At 44.5% G+C, this 20,345-nt stretch overlaps 1 protein-coding gene across 5 annotated transcripts in view; it reads right to left on the reverse strand.

Annotated features, from left to right (window-relative positions):
* The window catches only part of OSBPL8 (oxysterol binding protein like 8), a 157,819-nt gene extending 142,643 nt beyond the window's left edge, over positions 1-15,176 (reverse strand). For 3 of the 5 annotated variants that reach the window (XM_014595859.3, XM_014595855.3, XM_059726106.1), the window contains exon 1: positions 15,064-15,176. The gene's annotated coding sequence lies outside the window, so the exon portion shown is untranslated. Of the gene's footprint in view, positions 1-14,607; positions 14,689-15,063 lie in introns of those variants that run through there. The other 2 variants (XM_014595856.3, XM_059726107.1) reach the window with 2 other exon arrangements.
* Positions 15,177-20,345: the final 5,169 nt, after the last annotated feature.

Below are 20,345 nucleotides of genomic sequence, written 5' to 3' on the forward strand. Positions count from 1 at the left end.
CAAATCCTTCTTCTACTAAGAACTGCAGTGGAAGATGACTAAGTCTTTAGGATTTTTGTTTAGATATCTATATCTTTATAGCTAACAAAATATATACACACACACAAATAAATATCAGAAACAAACCTAGAAGAATTTTCCCAGGTCATTTGAATGCATGTTCACATCATGAGGCACAGGCTGAAGTCAGGCTGGTTGTACAAGGTTTCAGAGTAAACATCAAAGTGGAAGAAGCTGAATTCTTAAACAACCAGAACTCACTTACCTTCCTACCCCTGGAATTTTACTCAGCCTACTAGAACATGCCTTTTTCAAATCTGCTTCACAAGCAAAATCTACAAAGATAGGAAGATGCATATTATCTTTCCTCTTGCAGGCTGGAGATACAACTGTAGAAGTAACATAGAAGATGAAAAGAGAACTGCTACTTTTTTTCCAGCAGATATGAGGATTCTTCCCTCGACTGATCTTTTTCCATATTCCCATTTTCATGACTTAATAAGAGTTTGTCAGGGAAAATACACACAACCCTTTCTTAGAAATGCCTCCTGAAATGGCATGGAAAGAAGAGTGGATACATTTTGATGACAAGAAACCTATTTAAAAGGGCACTTATTTGCTTTTTAGTTTGTCATTAAAAAAAAAAAAAAAAATGACAACCTAAGGCTGAAGCTTAGAATTCTATTAAAGCCACATACTCAGTATCTCTTTAATTTACATGCTGGAGTTTCAAAAAGTTAAACTACAATTAGAGGAATTTTTTTTTTTTTTTTTTGTCTCATGCTTTCAAGCAAAGGTGAGAAACCAAGCTGGACTCTAAAAGAGAAAAGTCTGTTTTGCCATTCAGTTCCACTTATATTTAATGCCCCTCCCCCAAATAAAATTTGCTTTTGTCACTCCTGGGCTGGCTGACAGAAATAAATAGATTGAATGAAGACAGCAAGAAAGGATCTGGGGATTTATAGTAATGTACTCTTTAGACAGATAGTTGAAGAGTGCTGAAAGTGACTAGACATAGACACTACTGTGGTGTCCTGAAGACTTCTACAAAATCTGGAGTCTTACTGATTTATACTTGCAGCTTTGGGGGAAAGCCTAATTGCATTAATTGCTTAACTGGTTTTCTTCTCTTTAAACTCTTGCCTTCCCAGTCTCCCTTAATTACTACAGCTGCTTCCCCACCATCTTTCCCATAATTTTACCTTCTCCAAAGAAGAATCATTCAACTCATCTTTCTCCTGAATTAACTTTAAAGGGTTAACAGTAAAAATACAGAGTTGTTAAAGTAACTAGCAATTAAATATAACACCTACAACATAGGTGGAAAAATACTACAATGATATTACTCTTTTCTTATCCTGAAGACCTCTGAAGGGGAACAGCCAAGGTAAAGTGGAAGGAAGAACAAAGATAGAATGCTGCACTCCTCCCCACTCCGCTTTTTAAAAGTGTTTTCCATAATATCAAAGAAACCCCTTTCCTTACACAAGAAACTAACACAAAATACATTTGTTTATACACATCCTTATCTTTGCATGAACTAGATGCTTACATGCAGCAACAGAAACTTAAGTGCCAACTTACAACTATAAACCACTAAGCAAAATAGCACATCTCACTTTTTCAATAGCTTGCTAGCTATACGTGCCCATTACTTCAACTACACTACTCCCAAACCCAATAAGATTTTGCTACAAGTAAATTCCATATACTGAAACCAATAATTTCAAGAAGTTTCCACTGTGAAGAGTCCGTTATTTTTAATGCTCAACCATACTACTGATCTGGCCTTTTTGCAATCTATTAAATGTTAACAACTGCACCCACATCCACTTCAGAAAACTGTTCCCCTCAACAGAAGGGCTTCTTGGGGTACAGCAGCTGTCCTCATGAAAAACAAGTTAATAAGGGCCATAATGCGCCTTGTTTTGCCAGATGTGTTTAAAAATAACTTACCCTGCACTTCATTGCTACACAAGCTCTGACCATTGCCAGAAAGCAGAACTAGGCCTCCTGCAAAAGCCTGAGGACTATAAAAACTCTAAAATCAGGGACAACCATATTAGTCAGTTTTGTAACTTAGGCATATGGAATAAATGTTAATGTTTCAGCTATTTTATACATGCTGTTAGAAAGCTGCAATAAAATAAAAGCTATTTATAAAGAGACAAGTTGGAAAAAAAAGGCACAGACCCCTTTTCAAATTCACGTGCTCACATATTTTTTCCTAATACTAGTAGAAAACAGCATTTCTGACCCAGAAGCAGCTGTAGGTTACTCAACTCCTGCTAATAGCAGTGTTAACAAGTGGTTACAGAAGCGGGTTAAAGCAGAAACACTAAGAATGACTTCCATGGGCTAATTCTCAGCGTGTGCTCCTGCAACACAGCACTTCAAAAACAAACAAACCACAACAAATCCCTACTCTGCAAAATAAGAGTGGGAACAAATGAATGACAAACAGCATAGAAACAAGATGGAAAGAAACCAAGGATCCAGTCTACATACTGAAGTTGTACCTGGGGCGTTAAAGAAGCGTTACAATGCCCTGTCAGCCAAGTGGAGAGAGAGTTTCAAAGGAAGAGTCAAATCAGTAAAATCTATTTTTATACCAGAACAAGTGCATCTGTACTATAACCTGGACCAATATAATGCCAGCACCAAAACAATGGATCCCAAGATGTGGGAAGTCTTAAATAAAGCCCTCAGGGCAGCATACTGTAAAAGCAGAAGCGAGAATGGGAAGGCAGCCGTTACAAAGGTCTCAGAGAACAGGTTTTGCTTTGGCAAGCTCAGTCGCGTTATATATTTTTAAACAAAATGAGTCATAGCTCTTTGATTTAGCTAGTAATTTTTTATCATCATTTCAAAAGGATGTTTTCCTAAGCAGACACCTGTTACACTCATGCCTGTTCTCACAGTGCCTTTGATTCAGCTGGTGGTACATTACAAACATCTTACACACATAGCTGAAGGGAAAGATTTTCCAAGAGAAAGTAAAATGGCAGCAGTGTGAATTATAGATGTCAACACCATGTTACATGAAAGTGTACTGGCAAGATGGAACTCTACACAATTTGTCACGAGAGGGGTAAGTTATTTTAGCGAAGAACAATTGCTGAAAAGACTTACCAAAAAAAAGTTTTCCCGACTTTAAAAATAATGTTATACATTCAAATTAATATATTGGCTTTCTATGAAGACTAAGATCTCTTGAGTTCAAAGACCAAATTTTTACTTGAATGCCTGAGATAAGGTTCGTTACTGAATTTCAGAAGCATCAATATTTTACTCATTCCTCTTCTCCAATTTGATTCTGAATAGCGCTGTTCTATTTTAGTTATATTATGTGCGTTATGTCCTGTATGGAACAAAACAGCTGTAGACCTTAAAGGTAGGCATGTTTATATATTTGTGCATGCTTCTTTACAAGAAAATTTTCAAAGTGAAATGGTTATGTAGTCTATTCTGAAAAACTACTTTTAGAAATTAAAAAAAAAAAACACAACACAAAAACCCACAAAACAAAACAAAAACAAAAAACAAAAAACAAAAACCTAACTCAGGTGAGGCATCTAGAATGCAAAATTAACTTTGTTAGAGGGGAAAAAAACTGCTACTTTAACAGAAGTCAGTCCTGTAAGTCCAAAATTTTTCACGTCACAATGACAACTTCAAGTGCCCCCTCCCCAAAATCTGAAAAAAAAAAAAACAATGCTAAACCAGTTGTTATAGACAACAATATTATAGCTCAGTAGTACCTAAAGTCAAGTCAAGAAATGAGCTGTTAAAGTAACACAACAAGCAAGCTCTCAGTGGTAGTTATGAACCAAGCTTGAGAATAATACCAATGACAGAAGGAAAGGTTGGTTGGTTTTACAGGAGACATCTACTATATTTGCTTTATGATTCTAAGTAATTGCATAAAATTCTTATTTGTGTCTAGCATAATTGGATCAACACACCATGTCATAGCATAAAACAATTACATCACTTTATCTAAGGCCAAACCCTTGTCCATTTAAAATAGGTAAAAAGTTCCTATAGGTTTCCATGGGATCAGTGCTTGCTGTTTTGAAAGCATTTATCTCAATTTTTTTTACTGCTGCCTATCATCACAGCATACCAAGCAAGAGAGGAAGTGAAGCACAAGCCTATGAGCCTAAGTCATAGAGCCTACAGGCATATCACATTCTGTTTAGACTATGCTGTCCAAGATAAAACATCCTGTACAAGGAAACCAAAATTAATTTGAATCCACAAGCTTATTTACAGATACTACAGAACCTATTATTATGCTGCGTTATGCAAGTGTTTTATTTGGTTTTGTACAATGAGCAGTTTCAGATTTCTGATATATTTTAATCTTCCTGAGAATTCTTGCTAAATCAAAGAAGTTTTGACAAGGCATCTTCCATGAGAAGAACCCAGAGTAGTGCCCATTTTAGATAAGAGTAAAAATTTGTCTAACATGGTCTTAGGCTAACTGAGTCTTGAAAGACACAATACAATTTAAGTTGCCTGGAAGTGTTGACTTCCACGTTTCCCCAGATATAGTATACTGTGCTGTAGTAACTAGATTACAGGATGGCCTTCTATACCCAGAGGCAGATAGCTCTAGATGAGACAGCCAAGCAGGTTGGGGGGAAAAGTATTCACTCTTTTCCAACTAATTCTGATACAAGATACATAACAATATCCCTTTAACAGTTTTGGAATTGATCATTTCTCAAAGCTACAGAAGCTAAAAAAGGGCATTAGCAAGGAATGAGTTTTCCCACCCTTTTCCAAGCCAAGTTGCAAGAGACACAGAAGCAGTTGAATAGCACGCTTCTGCACAAACTTTCCTATTGAAATAAATTTACCCAACATGGTAGAACATGCTATGTGCAATTAGATACTTGAATATGAATTAGGTCAGGTTAGATTTGAAATCTGATGTCATTATTATGAATGACTTTAGCTCTTCAGTTATTTTGGACTGGGTTCCACCACTTGCTTGCAAAAAGCCCTATTAATTCCAGCAGGGGGAAATAAACAAGTTGTTACTCAACATGAGCAACAAAGTTTTATTTCTGTTTTGTTTTTTTAAATATATTTTGGAGTTTAATCTTTGCTTCTCTTGAGACTCTGCTCTACACTGCATCTATAAGATGTATCAATTCAGCTATTTGGAGATCTTTGTTTTGTATTTCACCGAACACAAGAAGTGAGACTGGAGCTGATCCAGGTTTCTTTTTAATCTAGTGCATGTTATGACATAAACCAGGGCCAGCTGTTTCACAGGATGGGGCAGATTAGCCTCATACTAGGCAGTTACGTAACAATTTGCATTTAGAGAAAGTTTTGCCCAATTCTTCTCAGGTCAAAATTAACATTATTCCCAAACATCATAGTTCCCTGCTTAGTTACACAAATCTGTGGACTAACAAATTGACATATATACACTTATAGTCTCAGATGAAATGACTAGTAAAATGAACTCACTTGAACCTGCATTTTATTACAGTCCAAGTGACATGTAGAAGCCAAGAACAGAGATCAAAACCTGGGAAACTATATCCTTGAACGCAATGACACAGAAGAAGACTTACAGGTGGACTGCTAATTGAACATGCTCCAAGTGCAATATCTTGATCACTGGAAGCATAAGCAAAAAAACACCTAGCAGTAATAGAGAAGTGGCATCACCTGCCTGTATAATATTAATTAAAACATTATTAAAAACACTGACCACTTTGAAGAAAAATCGTGGCAAGTTTGAATGGGTCCAGAAAAAAATTACAAGAGCTAAAATAAGAAATATAGTAACTCAGCTTCTAAGGGTTGTATTTTGATCAGTCTACTACTGCCTGGGAAGCAGGGATGTTTCAGCAGTGGGCTTTATAACAGGAGGGCATTAGGGAAAGCCTATGGCTGGAAGCCAAAATAAAACGAGTTTAAAAACCACACACTTCATTCAGTCTCAACATGGAGCAATTGGAACAACTTAAGAGCATGATAGAACATTCCTTCAAATCCTTACATCAGGTCTGTCCAACTGGCAACCCCTGAAGGGTTAGCATGTTGCCCACAGGCTCCTGGCATAGCTGCCACAGGGCTCTTCCAGCTCCCCTGCCCTCCTCCAGCTTCTACTTAGTGCCCCTGCTCCAGGGGAATCAGAAAGGGGGAGGGGCAGCTGCCTGGGATGCCTGCATAGCCAAGAGTGGAGTTGGGAGCCAGGTTGCCCACACTGCACATGCAAGGGAAGAGTCACTCCTTGTGGACTGTGGCCCACACAGCCTGTGGCCCCCACTGCCTGCAAGTTACACAGCCCTGCCATACATCAAGACTAGATAGCCTTCTACAAAGACAAACTAAAAGCTCACATCCAATGATTATGGAATTAATGGGATAGGTGCTATTGCCTGCATTATGCTAGAAGATCATGAGATTCCCTTCCAAGTGTACAAGCTGACACAGAAGATGGACTTTGAAGGAGGCTCTTCATTTCCATGGCTCAGTTACATTGTTTGGCCTCTGCTTTCAAATTATACAAGCGTGTAATATAAAAGGTGTATCACAGCAAAGGCCCATTTATTATGAGCACTCCACTTGGCGATTTCTAAAATTCTTTTGGTGCGCTTTTATGTTGAAAACACAAAATGTCAGAAACCAACACAAGGTAACCACACAGGCTTGCATGATTTCATGCAGGGCTCTCTACTCGTCTGGAAATTTGCAGCAGGGCAGCAGCAATTAACACTGTCACTGCTCCCCCACTACCAAACTTTTGGATGTGTGGGAAAATCCAGGGGCCATATCTGGCCTGCAGGCCAATGGCTGAGCACAACTGAGTTAACCATCTGTCTCTCTCTGAAATAAAACACAAGTTGTTCAAATAGTTTCATTTACCTACCAGAACTCCTCTGGTAGTCACCTATACCACCCAGCTTGGACACATCCTTAAGGATCTCTAGCTCTTCCTAGGGAATGAGGACCCTCAAGGTAGTCTTGATAAGCAAGCTTGTTCCAACTTACAGGCAAGCCCCCAACCCCAAACAAGGCCTTTCCAGCAATGTACTTAACACCACTTCTCACCAGGCCAGCAGGCCTTGTCAGTCCAGATGCCAGCACTGCCACCTCATAAACACAATTCATACCACAGGAAATGTATGACATCCGGGGTTCATTCACTTGCTCCTCTACCTTCCTAACATATGCCATCACCATATATGCAATCTACACTGGACAGAGGATAACCCTTATGTGAAAGAATGAGTGGACACCTAAGTTCAGGTCCAGAAAGACATAAAAGCCAGTGGCAGAACACTTTAGCGTCTCTGGACATTCCCTCCCTGACTTCAGAGTTGCTGTTCTTATATAAAATTTGAAGAACTAACTTGAACATGAAGTGGCAGAACAAGAAATTATCCATAGACTCAACTGTGTTAAAGATGGTTTCAGAGACTATATAGATTATTATCCTGTTACCTGGAGTAGCTATTAACATATGGTGAGACACAAGAACTAATAGTTGGAGTTAACTAACCTTGTCATCCCTATTGACCGTTTCAACCCACTTTTTTGCCTCTCATTAGTGTCCCGTCCTTTCCCTCTGTATTTAAATGCCTCTCAATTTTTAACTCTTCCTTCTGCAAGTTCATTCAGTTTAACTAGTTGAGACTCATGAGCTTTCATTTAGTCAGTTTCTACCATGCCACCCTGCCCTACCTTCTAGTTAACAAAGTACTACACAGAGACTTGGATCAGTGCTACGGACTGCACAAATGGTCATTGCCCCAGAAGTTGGCAATAGAAAACAGAGCTCAATGTGACAAATGCAACACAGACAAAAGGAGAGGAAAACTGAATTAAGTTAGATCAGTTATACAGTAAGATGTCAAGTTTGGTACTTCAATGCTAAGAATGTTAGGGAAATAATTCACCAGATGTGTCACCCTTTCCATTAGATGCCTGAGCAACTGCAGTAGGGAAAAGCTAACTGCTAACCAAAACCTGCATTCCTATTCAGCAGAACAAAAATTCATAAACTTCAGTCATTCAAGTCCAAGCTATTTCTTTGCTCCCAAAAAGCAGGATTGTTCTCTGCTCCCGTTTCCCTGTCCCAGGAGCTTCCCTGAAGCCGCAGCATATCAATCTGCAGCAGCACAGTACAGCACAGCACTGCAAAGGAGTGAAAGAGTAACAAGGCATACTGCACCAAACAGCAGATTAGCCCTGGGTCACATGGCCGTCACCTGTCACCCAAGACAAAGCCCGTAACTCAAGCAATTGCTGCAAGTTAATGCCGTAGTACACAGTAATGGTTTGAAAATGTATTCTATATGCAAGTCTCCAATTATAGAAACATTCTCTAAACAAAGGATTAAAAGACCCCACACACTGTTTTGTGCATTTCGGAGGCTAATGATCTTCAGATGCTAAAGGGCACCACAAGACTAGCTTCAGACTTCAGTAAGTAGATGCAGAAATGAACTCACTCTGACCAAGTGACTGGAAAAAATATACAACATGCTGTCACCATTGACTGACCACTTGTTTGCTTTAACTATTATGCTAACAATGACTTCCTCTACGCAACCAGCACTGATCAAATCTCATCAGTGAAAGGAACTACACTCACCTAATTTATAAATTTTAAAAAGGGTTTTGTATTTTTTTTTTCTCCCTCTGGGCAAAAGCAGTTTTCCTTTTCCAGTTGAGGATAAGAGTGGACGCTAAACCATCCATTTCTGCAAAACTCGAGTTTTTCTAAGTGGTAGCTGAGTTTTTAATCCCTTTCAGTTATAAAATGAATGATACTCCAAGAAATGGCACTGCATCATTTTGACAGGCTGGAAAATTTAGGAAGGCAGTTTCAGTGCACTTACAAGCTGCTCATATCCCCTTGCACCCAAGAAACAGGATTAAATACATGGGTAGCTGTTTTCACCGTTACTGTTCAAAACCTTGACTGTCAGCTTCACTTGCTTTTACAGCTGCAAAGTATGTGCTGCAAAAGCACTGAAGAGATTCAACTTCTGCAACTAGCTTTTGAAAGCAGTTCCTCCCAGCAGCCAGGGTAGTATTGCAAGATGGCCTCTTTCTCCAGAGAAAGGCTGCCCTGCTTTGGAAGTCAACATAAAAGGGCCCCAACATAAAGAGAAAGATCAACCATGCCGAGTTGAAGGTAACTCTCTCTTAGGAGAGGGAGAGTGGGATTCCTCTAGGAAGTGGGGCTATAACTAGGATGACCATAATAAAATTTGAAGGAAAAATCAGGGACAGAGGGGAGCCAGCACATACGCGTACTCCCCACCCTCCACCTGAGCCACCCAGGAATGGGGCTGGGCAGGACGGCACGGCACAGCACATGTGTACACCCCCTACCTCCTCACCCCATGGCTCCTAGGAGTGGTGCCAGGCAGGACAGTGTGGCATGTGCTCACATGCACATGACCCCTCAGCTCTTTCCCCCATCCCAATTCTACTGCACAAGTGGACCAGGGAGCAGCATGCTGGCTGGGCTCCCCAGACAAAACTGAAGCAGAAGATCTGGATTGGCATGAACCCACCCACACATGCCTAGGTCCTGAGTCAGAAGTCAGGCACATGCAGGTGGATTCATGCCAATTTAGTACTTTTGCTTTAATTTTCTCCAACGGCTGAGACAGCCTCCAAAAGCTAGAACTGTCCCCAAGGTGGGACATATGGTCACACAGATATAGCCCATAAACCATGACTTAATTCATGGCAGTTGAGGACTCCAAAACTTTATCTTGCAATACTTGTTTCTTTCTTGTAAACAGGAAGACTGAAAAGACAGTCTCGCCAAGATCCTTAAAAAGCTTTAGCGATTCCGCATAGTAAGCTAACGTATGGAAGGGAAAGAGAGACCTAGAGATGGCTCTTCCAAAATGTCACATATAATGGGTTCTTAACTGAGCAAACTCCCCCACACCTTACCCCACTGCCTGCTTGAAACAGTACTGCTCTAAAACCTCTAGCTCAACTATGCTGTCTCATTTCCTGTAAACATAGGAACCATGCAAATTCACCTTCTACTGTGTTCCAGCTGCAGTCCCCTCCCCCCAAATCTTTGTCACAGGAGTACTATTAGCAGGATCTCTGCTAACTGCATATTTAGCAAGGACAAAGCACAAGACCAAAGTCCTTGGGGGCCACACACACACACAAAAAAATCTGGCTTTTGTTTGTACAGAACTTAGCATGTGGGGACACTTCCAAAAACCAGAATAGACAAGCCAAAGCCATCCCAAGGCACAGCCAGTATAAACAGTGTTTTCCAGAACAGCCACTCAATCCTATTCCTTTAGGTAGAGTCCCCTTATCTGGTCTCCTCTTTTAAATACTGTACCCCACTTTTCCATCTTCTTCCTCAAACTGGTACAGCCATCAAAGTAGTCATAAATCCTATTGCATTGAGACCAATGTGGCTCCATTGCCAGAGCAACACTACATTGGAATATGGCATCTGCTTTCTTTATTATACCATTTCCCAGAAGGTATAGCATAAATGCCAATAAGCATTTTTCAGGGATGCATTTGGTAGCCTAATTAGTCTGAGAGGAAAAGAAATGCAAAACTCTAGTACACCTGGTTCAGAGATGATACCTTTTATTAGACCAACTAAAAAAAAATAAAATAAAATAACCACTTGTGTTGCCACTTACTGTGCAGTTAAACTGAGTGCAATACCTACAAAGTAGATAGTCGGCTATGTACCAAAGCAGGTTCTGCACCTAAACTCTGGATGTCTGCATACTAGTTATTACAGTGTATCCTAAAGGCCAAAGTCTGGACCAACATCTTGTTATGCAGTTAAAGCAAACTACTTATTTATCCAGTATGGATTTAAGTAGAATCCACTGTAAACAGATTATGCCCCTGAAGTACATTAAATGAACTGGCACAACAGCTGTTGAGAACTTTATATTTTACAACACAACCCTTACTTCGTAATCCAGCCTTCACCTTCTTGATTCACAAGCCTTTTTAGGAGTTCAGCGGTTCTGGCCACAGACCCAAGGCAGACAACCAGGCCAACAAAGGCAAAACAAATTGATGTGCTTCCAGCAGCTCAGCTGTGGCAGCTGTCACCAGAGCACAAAGTGTATTCTAGAAAGACACCAGCCGCTGAGACTGCTGCATCTGGCATACAGCATGGGAGAGGCACACGTGTCTTCTGCTGACTGCTAAATGTTAGCAAGAGTTTTACTGTGCTTGGTGAAGGTGGTGTAACTGCTGGCAAAAGGAAAGGGTTGCACAGCAGCCGGGTGTGGGCATGCACACAAGACGCTACAATTCGGATGAGGCTTAGGATGTCAGATTCTTCCACAGCACCTAAAACATGAATTTGCAATGCTAAGATCAAGCAAAATTAAGATAGAGGTGATGACTCAAAAAGCAGAAGCCCCATGTTTTCCCATGGATATAACTTTACAAAACAAAGGGATTTCAAGGTTTCCCAAGCAATGTTTACCTTAGATGAGTATTTATGAAGTTTCTTTGACAGACACCCTTCCAAAACCTCAGTCTTTAAACAAACAAACAAACAAAAAATATAGGGAAAATTATTTTTATCTGGTTCCAGACTGAAAAAGCCATCTCTACCTGGACTGATGCTAAAGTAGAAACAATGCTGAATTTACTGCTGGGACTTGGACGTTTCAAGAACAAGGTGCTTCATTCAGAGCTGTTTTGCCACTCTGTGTTTTTTCTGAAAGGACTATGCTATAAATTTAACAGTGCTTGAAGGCTACCAGCTCACTAGTCATACAGGGCAACTAGCATGGGACCCCCTTCTATTTCCCAGTGAGTAGCATTTTTTTTTAAACTAGCATTGAATTAAAGTAGGTAAGAACCCTGCCCAACTGCTACAGGATGACTCTGAAAAGTTAAGTACAGCAGCTTACACATTGGCCAGCCACAAATAACCAGTTTACAGCAACACCTAATAAGGCATGGTGCAAGTTAGACATATCTCTGTTTTTTCTAGCACACATTAGGTGACTGCACTGGATTCCAAGATTAAAAAGAGCAAGCAAAAAGTTCCTATACTGTTGTCTAAAGATACCACGTATCAGTGAACTGAAACCATGTTTTTTTGCTTGTTTGTTTGTTTTAAGGCCACTACTAAGGGATCTCAGTTTCAGACTCATGCAGGCTTACAAGATGTGGAATCAGAAAAAATATATGCCTTAAACTTTGATTATTTTAGTTATAAGATGACATAACCGCTTTGTGTAGAATTGCTGGCTCTGTACAGTAGAACAGATAAGGGCAAGTGTTTGTTCTTTGTAACTCTTCTGCAAATGCTTCGCTCACCACGGCCTTGAAGGTAGAAAAAAAAAAAGTATGTACAAAGTAGATTTCCAGGTGCAAGAAGGAGGTTTGTGAACTAACCTCACCTCCCTCATAATTCCCATCCTGATTACAGCAAAGAAATAATGAAATAATATTATAGCCACTTTTCATGCTAATTTCACTATATGATCACGTGAGTTGTAAGCAACTGTTAAAAAGTATATAAGCCTCCTGATTTTGCTTTTGGGGGGGGACCCCTTCCAAGTGCTTGGGAAATCCATGTCACTTTGGAACTCCCCCTACAGCTGTAGTTTCTTTTGAATAAAAGCTTCTGCTGACCTGACCCAAAAGTACTCTGTGTGTGTTTCCACGACAAAGAATAGGGTCGGCAAGGACAGCAAAGGAATGGCAGCACGTATCCACTCTCCCACACAATGTCTATGATGGGATAGCTGCGGTCACTTGGTGCAGTTTATAAACCCTGATAACCTCATTCCAAAGACTATACTAATTTAGAAGGAAAAAAAAAAAGATCGGGGTAACTACAGCATGAATGTATGTGGATCTTCAAGCATGCAAGTTGGATTTTAATACATTAAACACGGATTTATATTCTAATCTATTTCCAAAGATTAAAAACTAAAAGCACCTAAGATTTAGCTAAAAGAATCCTCTAATAAAAAATAATGTTTAAGAAGCTTTCCTGTCTGCCACTTAAAGAATTCAGTTGTTATAAAATTTTAATCCATGCATAATTAAGTGATTGCATATCAAAACATGACAGAAACAGCTCATTTCTGTGGCACCTACATTCCTTTTAAAGGAGGTGATTTCTACAAACATCCCTAATTTGTAAAAGCCTATTTGTTAAAAAACACCAAACAAGATGTCAGACAAATCTGAACAGATTAACAATGTTTCATTAAACCAGTGATTTATTAACATACTCGTGGGTACACTCTTAAAAGAGTCATTCTATTAAAAGTGTCCTGTGTAACCAGCAGCCTTTCAGTATATCTTAAGATGCCAGAAATGTATTTTTTGTTCCCTTGGAAGTATTAGCCAGTTAGTCAATAACTTGCTCTTTTTAGCACTGCTGACAGATAGATAAGCAATTATTTCCTTTATTTATCTCAGCAAGGATTTCTTGGGGTGATATTCTTAACTGGCCCAACTACATAGTTGGGCTACACTTAGACAAGTTTTTGAACATAAGCCATGAAGAAAAGTACCTTGCATTCAAAAGCTTGTCATGAAAACATACGAATACCAAATAAATACTTATTACTGAGTCAGAGCACAGGTCCACTGTACCCAGTATCCCATGTCACTGCACATGTACCTGGAGTAGCCAGGCTGTGGTTCCTTCACTGTCTCCTCAGAACTTCCTGCAGAGGTTCTGGCTGCACTTCTCCCCTTACCTGTTTATGCACTCCCCATCCGTGGCCTCATTAAGTCCTGGGACCTCCTGGCCAACCTCCTACTGACCCTAGCCAAGCTGGCAAAATATTTGACGAGGAAGGAAGCTCTGGCCAGGAGGACCCTCAGGGATTATGGGGCTGCTTTCTTGTCCACTGACCATTCACCTCTGGATGCAGTTTCACTGGCCAGCATCCACTGGCTCCTTGAACTCATTTGAAGGCCATTGGGTGCTGGCCAGCGTCCCCCTTTGCTGCACTTGTATTCAACCTACGGCACTCACGCCTGTCCCCGTTTTGTCTTCCTGTTGTTCCAAGCGATCACTGAGATCCCCTTCACGGCCTCCTTCATCAAGAGGGGGGCGGGAAGGTTATAGGCGTACTTGGTAGGCTTTGGCCCACATTCCAGAATGGTGCATCAAAAGGCCTGGGTCACAGTGTGGCAGAGCACGTGCTGCTGAGAGAATGAACCAGGTCTGACCAGGGCTCCCCTACTCACCTCGCTGCTCCTCTCTCCCTTATTGTCTCCAGCATAGACGGCATTTTGCAGCTGTTCCAAGGAGGCAAATGCTTCATCTTGTGCATCATCATCCTCATGTTTCAGATCGGTGCTCCCGGCGCTTTAGCTAAATCTCACTGAATGAGTTGAAGTGCCCCCACAGCCACTATGAAGTGTAGGTCCAGGGTTCAAGTTACACTGGGACTCCTGTGGGGAGGGGGCTTGTGGCAATGGCAACTTAAAGGAGCCGCCCCAACCTGAGCTGCTTAGAAAGGCACGGGGGCTCATCTCTTAGGGGGCAGCTCAGCCCCCCGCATTTCAAACCCCCGTGGGGACATCGATACACAAAACACAGGAGGCTGGCTGCAGAGCACTACTTACCCCGCTCCAGCAGACTCCATTAATCGAGTCTGCACTGATGAGGTGCAGTAGTTGCAGCAGGTCAGAGCAGCCTCCCCACACGTGTCCAGGCACCCTCAAGTCCAGGGAGCGGAGACGCAGAGGCTGCCCCTCACTGCCGAGCCCGCCCGGCCCAGCCCCGCCGGCTCCCGCGGTCGCGAGCTGCGCCCTCCGCGACACCCGGAGAGAAACTCCAGCCCTAGCCCAACTGTGCAGCCGCCCAATAAAGAGACACATCAAACCCGACAAGTCCTGGCGGCCCGCATCTCCCCCTGCGCCGGGGCTGCAGCACCACACAGGCACCCCCCGCCGGCCCGGGGCAAGAGACCCACTTGCGAGGGGGAGGAGCCCCGCGCCCGTGGACGGGAGGACACCGCCCAGCTCCGCACCACCACCTCCCCCTGCCTCGGGGCACCCCGCGTGCGCCCCGGCTCTCACCTCCGCGCGGGAGAGGCGGCAGCAGGAGCGCAGCCGCCGCGGGGATCAGCCCAGCACGTCGCTACTTGATTCTCTCATCAGCCGCCGCGGCGCCTTCAAGCCGGGCCGAGGGGCGGGGCCGCGGGTGGGCCACGCCCCCTCCCGGTCACGTGAGGGCGCCGCTCGGGGCTACTGGTGCGGCCCGGGGGGCGGGGCGCTCGAGTGGCCCCGCCCCTGCCGGGGAACACACACTCACACCCCCCCAACCCCTTTCTCTCTCTCTCTCTCTCTCTCTCTCTCTCTCTCTCTCTCTCTCTCTCTCTCTCTCTACCCCCCACGCGCGTCGCTGCAGCTTGAGGCCTTGCGCTTAGAGCAGCCTGCACAGCTGCAGACAAAAGCCCATGTTCTCCCTCTCCCCGTTAGCTCTGCCTGTTTTCTACCGCGGGGATGTCCCGCTCTTCTGGGCTTTGCTGCTTGCTGCTGCCCCCCTTTTCTGCAATATGTGGCAAGGTGTTTTTAAGTGCTGCCCCGGCGTGGGCTACAACTGAGGCTGGGGACTTCAACTGGGCTGTGCTAATTCCTCTGCTAAGCAAAAGACTGGGAAAGGGCCAGTGAAGTGCCTCTCTTTAAACAAAGGCAAGAAGGACCCCCCTGGGGAAGGACAGGTGGGTTAGCCTCACCTCAATACCTGGGAAGCTACAGGCGCACATCCTAAGAAAGGCTGTTTGCAAGCATCAGAAGGAGGAAAGGCTGATCACAAGCAGCCAACATGGATTTATGACAAACGAATCATGTTGAACAAACCTGATGTCCTCCTTTGAAACTCACTGCTTGGGTGGATGAAGGGAATGCTGTGCATAGTGTATCTGGACTTCAGCAATGCTTTTCTCTTAAATCAGAGAAGTGTGGGCTGGATAAAACTACCACAAGGTGGATAGGTAGCTGCAAGCAATAGGTACGTAAGTAAAGGGGTAATTATTCACCAGTCCATGTCAGAATGGCAGGAAGGGTTGAGTGAAGTCCCACAGGGGTCTGTCCTGGGCCCAGTGGTGTTCAACATGATTATTAATGATTTGGATGCTGGCACAAACAGCTGATTGGGCAAGTTTGCAGATGACATGAAACTCGGAGGGATTGTGAACACGTTGGGGGATACAAGCACAATTCAGAAGGATCTCAACAGTTTGGAAAATTGGGCTAAAGCTAACAGGATGAAATCCAATGCAGACAAATGCAAGGTGCTGAACCTCAGGTGGAATAATCAAAAACATATGTACAAAATGGGGGACACCTGGCTGAATGGCAGCTCTGTGGAAAAGGACTAGGGAGTCTTGGTGGACCAGAGACTCGATATGAATCTGCAGTGCGATGCAGCCCCATAAAAGCAAGTGTGGTTTTGGGCTGCATCAACAAACATTAGGTGCAGGACATGACAGGTGATAGTGCCTTTCTACTTGGTACTGATTGAGGCCTCATCTGGGGTACTGTTTGCAGTTTAGGGCTCCACATTTTAAAGTGATACGGAGAAGTTAGGGTCCAGAGGAGGCAAACAAAGATGATCAAGGACTTGGAAGACAAACCAGACGAGAAGAGGCTGAAGGAACTAGGCACCATCTTAGCGACAAATGAAGAGGAAAAGGCTGAAGTACTCTACGTCTTTTTACCTTAGTCTTCACAGGCAAGGTCAGTTCCCAGACTACTGCACTGGGCAGCACAGTTTGGAGAGGAGGTGAGCAGCCCTCAGTGGTAAAAGAACAGGTTAGGGACTATTTACAAAAGCTGGACATCCATGAGGCCAGATGCAATGCATCCAAGGGTGCTAAGGGAGTTGGCTGATGTGATAGCAGAGCAGCTGGCCATTATCTTTGAAAACTTGTGGTGATTGGGGGAGGTCCTGAACAATTGGAAAAGGGCAAATAGAGTACCCATCTTTAAGAAAGGGAAGAAGGAGGGTCCAGGAAACTATAGACCAGTCAGCCTCAAATCATTCCCCAGAAAAATCATGGAGTAGGTCATCAAAGGATCCATTTCTAAGCACTTGGAGAAGAAGGTGATTAGGAAGAGTCAACATGGATTCACCAAGGCCAAATCATGTCTGACCAATCTGATTGCCTTCTATGATGAGATAACTGGCTCCATGGATGTGGGGAAAGCAGTGGACATAACATACCTTAACTTTAGCAAGGCTTTTGGTACCGTCTCCCACATCATTCTTGCAAGCAAGCTGAGGAAGTATGGGTTCAATGAATGGACTGCAAGGTAGACAGAGAGCTGACTGGATTGTCAGGCTCAATGGGTAACGATCACTAGTTCAATGTCTACCTGGCAGCCAGTATCAAATGGAGTGCCCCAGGGGTCTGTCCTGAGCCTGGTTTTGTTGAATACCTTCATTAACAATCTGGAAGATGGGATGGGTTGCACCCTCAGCAAGTTTGCAGATGACACACCAAGCTGGGGAAAGTAGTAGATATGCTGGAGGGTAGGGCTAGGATTCAGAGAGACCTAGACAAATTGGAGGATTGGGCCAAAAGAACTCTCATGAGGTTCAACAAAGACAAGCGGGTCCTCAGGCCTGCACTGTTTAACATCTTCATCAGCGACTTGGACAAGGGGGTGGAAAGCACGCTGTCCAAGTTTGCTGATGACACTAAGATGTGGGATGAGGTGGACACACTTGATGGGAGAGAGAGGCTGCAACTAGATTTAGACAGACTACAAAAGTGGGCAGACGAGAATAAGATGGGGTTCAAGGTAGACAAATGCAGGGTGCTGCACCTTGGGAGAAGGAATCCACAGCATACGTACAGGCTGGGGAGTTCCCTTCTTGAAAGCAGAGGTGGAAAGGGATCTTGGAGTCATTATTGACTCCAAGATGAACATGAGCCGCCAATGCCAGACCGCAGCCGCAGGTGCATCTCAAGCCAGTTCAGAGGGGTAATACTCCCCCTCTATGCAACTTTGGTCAGGCCGCAGTTAGAGTACTGTGTCCAGTTCTGGGTGCTGCACTTCAAGAGGGATGTGGCCAGCCTGGAGAGGGTTCAGAGGAGGGCCAACCGCTTGGTGAGAGGGCAGCAGGACAGGCCCTGTGAGGAGAGACTGAAGGACCTGAACCTGTTCAGCCTCAGCAAGAGGAGGCTGAGGGGGGACCTGGTGGCGGCCTACAAGCTCATCAGGGGGGATCAACAGCAAATAGGCAGAGCTCTTTTCTCCCCAGCACCACCTGGGGTTACAAGGAACAATGGTCATAAGCTGATGGAGAATAGGTTTAAGTGTCCCAGGGGAGCGGGGGCACTGGGAGACCCCCACGGCGGCCAAGGGGTCTGCTTACCTCCCGCAGGGCTGGAAGACCTGAAGAAACTCCACGCGCCGGCGCTGCCGGTGCGGGCCATCAACCAGGCGTTTATCCGGCTGCGGCTGAGCGGCGGGGGCGGGGCACGCCGGCCGGGAGGAACAAAAGGTGGCCCCACCGAAGCAGCAGGGCGGCTGAAGGGAGAGAGCTGGAGCACGGAGCCCCAGCGAGCAGGGGATCAGCCGCCACCCGCGGAGTGCGGGACGCCGCCGGGTAGAGGCGGAGCAGGCTGCGAGCAGCGCAGCAGAGAGCCCAGAAAGGAAGAGACAGGACAGCACCCTCCAACTGGGAGAGGCATACCCGGCCCGAAGACAGCCGGTAGGGGCTAGGGTGACCGAGCCGAGAGAGAGGACGAGACGAGGACGGGTGAGAGGCCAGGACAGGAAGACCTGAGGTGGCGTATGGCCAGGGTGTAGGGGAGGACAGAGCCCCGAGAGTACCCGCAAAGAGGCCGGCACCAGGGGATACCCCAAGGGAAGACCCCCCACTGAGAGAGTCATCAAAGTCGTGGCAGGCGAGTTCTGGGGTCCCCCTTAATACCAGCCGGGGTAAACCCTGGGGTGTACCAACGAAGCTCGGGGGCACAAGATCCCGAGTCCGGGCTAAGGCGGCGCGCGAGCTCCTAATCGAACGGAGGCGGGTACATTAAGTTAGAGATCAGAAGGCAATATTTTACAGTTAGGGTGGCCAAAATCTGGAACCAACTTCCCAGAGAAGTGGTCCTCGCCCCTACCTTGGACAAATTCAAGAGGAGGTTGGATGATCACCTGTCTGGGGTCTTGTGAACCCAGCATTCATTCCTGCCTGTGACAGGGGGTCAGGCTAGATGATCTGTTCAGGTCCCTCCTGACCCTAGCTACTGTAAAACTAAGTGCAAAATCCTGCATTTAGGATGGAAAAATTCTATGCATCCTTACAGGCTGGGGCTGGCTGCCTGGGCAGCAGCTCTGCAGAAAAGGACCTGGGGGTTACAGTGGACAAAAAGCTGAATATGAGTCAACAGTGTTCCCTTTTTGCCAAGAAGGCTAATAGCATACTGGGCTGCATTAGTAGGAACATTGCCAGCAGATTGAGGGGAGTAATTATTCCGCTCTATTCGGCACTGATGAAGCCACATTGGAGTTCTGTGTCTAGTTTTGAACCTCACTAAGTTCCTGGCTAGAGGGTCTTTCCCCTTCGCCCAGGGTCAGACTGATCACCATATCTGGGGTCAAGAAGGAGTTTTACCCCATGCTCAAATTGGTATGGACTGTGGGGGGGTTTGCCTTCATCTGTAGTGGGAGGCATGGCCTTCTGCACAAGATCTCTTGAGGGTATATTGACAACATTTTACAGAAATAGAACATTGTGGCAGGTTATGGTGGCATGTTATGGTGTTAGGTCTATGTTGTGTCAATGTTGAGGGTAACCTTATGTAGTGTTTAGATTATGGTTGTATGGGATGGTTTGTATAGGGATGTATAGGTTTGTATAGGGATAACAACTCAGGCAGGGAGTTGGACTAGATGACCTCCAGAGGTCCCTTCCAGCCCTACTTCTGTATGACTCTGTGACAGGGCAGCTAACACGCTCTGTCGCAAAGACACGAGGGAAAGAGAAGAGAAAAGAAACTTACTGGGGGTGAAACTGAACAAAGGAAAAGACATCATGAACCCAGGCAGCAGAGATGCTGTGCCCTGGCTGATCAGGGGAATCAGCTGGGGAAGCCAGGGCCATGGCAGATCAAAGTTTACTAAGGCAAACCCAGCAGTTCTGGGATGATCCCAGAGGGAAAAAAGAGACACATCCAGCCCGGACAAGAAAAAAGCTGCGCCGCAGACCCTAAAGCAAATCATCTAGGAAAGCCAGGGAGGCAGCGAATCACATGCTGCCATGGCAGGCCTGGCTGGCCAGCATGGGAGATTTAAGGGATGCTGACAAAGCAGTTGGGGTTGATTCCCAGGAAAGAAGAAAG

The sequence above is a fragment of the Alligator mississippiensis genome, chromosome 4 (genome assembly GCF_030867095.1).
Source record: "Alligator mississippiensis isolate rAllMis1 chromosome 4, rAllMis1, whole genome shotgun sequence".
NCBI classification, from domain to species: Eukaryota; Metazoa; Chordata; order Crocodylia; family Alligatoridae; genus Alligator; species Alligator mississippiensis.